This window comes from Babylonia areolata, chromosome 19, assembly GCF_041734735.1.
Source record: "Babylonia areolata isolate BAREFJ2019XMU chromosome 19, ASM4173473v1, whole genome shotgun sequence".
Taxonomy (NCBI): Eukaryota; Metazoa; Mollusca; class Gastropoda; order Neogastropoda; family Buccinidae; genus Babylonia; species Babylonia areolata.
The window spans coordinates 38,160,182-38,162,052 of NC_134894.1; positions in this window are offsets into that span (position 1 = coordinate 38,160,182).

Genomic DNA, 1,871 nt, shown 5'->3' on the forward strand with positions numbered 1-1,871 from the left:
TTACTCCGCAGAAAAAGCAAAGATGGGCGGAGATGTGAGTACAAGTCAGCTTAAGGACATTCAGAGAAAAGAGATCACAGCAGGTCTGGCAAATCGCTCCTCAGTGTGGATAATGCAGAGAGGTATCCTTACTGCAGTAAACTGCACTTCACATTTCTTTTTAATCACTGTTTGGGTGAGGCAGAACTGTCAACAGATAGGTCCCCCAACCTGACAGGTTCTGAGCAGTTTTCTCAGATATTAATCACCAAGTTGTTGCCCTTGTTATCATTTTTCTCCATATGAAAGGAAGCTACAAATCCTTCTCCAGGGATGTTTGCAGCCATTTGGGTTGTGATAATTTTGAACTGACGAACAGAATAGAAATGTGATAAAATATGTCTTGATTACCAAGTGTACAGGGGTGACAAGTAATATTGGGGGAGGATAGTATGTAAAAGGTACAAACATGAATTGGAAACCATGAACAGACACAAATACTTTTTTTTTTTCTTTTTTTTTAATATAGGCCAGGATTCATGATGTTGTGATGTGTTGTGCACAAATCATTTTTCAATAGTCTGTGTCTTATTAAAGAAGTTAACGATCCTGCATAATATTGCTGACTTGACTGATGCCATTTGCTTAATTAATGGTGGATAAGTTACATTTCTTGTGAACTTGGTAATGACTCATTTAGTTTAACTGTTTCACTTGTCATATGATTGTGTTGGTGAGGAAATGTTTACTAACCACAGCACTTTGTGTAATTAGCCCAAAGGAAACAGCAGATGTTCAGTTGGGTTTTTTTGTTGTTTTTTGTTGTTGTTTTTTGTTTGTTTGTTTTTTGTGGGTTTTTTTTTTTTTAGGGATTGGGGCTTGGGAGTTTGATCCCAGAAAGCTGATAGCTGAATTGTGTTTTGAGACCACTTACCAGAATACCTAGGGAGTGAAAAATGTCAGTCCAGAGTGATGATGAACAAAGTGTGTGTTTGAAGAAAAAACAGTCAGAAGTCATGTGCTTTGAAGTCATATGGTGTTTATTTCAGTTTCCACTGATAGAGCACAACAGTTACTGAAGGTATCGGTCAGGCGAAAAAAACAACAAAACAAACAACAAACAAGAATCCTGTTTATGGTCAGATCCTCAGAAACTGTATGGACGTTTGCCTTGTCACATAGCATGCTTCACCCTTTCCTTGCTATATATATATATGTAAAAAATGATTTTCAGGTAACTCTTATTCTTCATACATAATTTTCAGGTAATTGTTACAACCCGTTCTGGAGCCTTTTTGTTCTGTTCTGCCTTTTTAAAGTTTTTAAGTAATGTATGAGATTTGGGGGTGAAATAAAACAGGGCGAATGGATCCTCTTTTTTTTTCTTTCTTTTTTTTTTTAAAGATATATATAATGTGATAGTTGCATTTATGTATATATAGGAAAGTTAATGCTTGGTATTGACAAGATTCAGAGACAAAAAGACTTCTGTGATAATGTTTGATTACTGTGAATGAAAGTCACCTGGCCATGTGTTGGACTTGACAGGTTGTGGGGGTTTTGGTGGTTGTTTTTTCCACTTAATATGCTGGATTTAAAGTGACAGGGATGAAAATATGTGTTGTGTGTGGAGGTTGAGGTGTCTGTAACTGTGTGTGCGTATGTGCTGTCACAGAAAAGTGTGTGCTTATGCGAATCCTTTGGAAAATCTTTACTTGTGTCACTTGTTCCAGCTGTTAAGAAAAAACACCATGTTCTGTCAAGGATGAGATAATGGAGCTGCCGGATAATGTCTTGATACCAGTGCAAGCCTGTGGCCCCTCAAAAGATGAGTGTGGTGTGTGATTCATTAATATTTCTCTCTCATATATGTGCCTAGTATCTCATTTTTA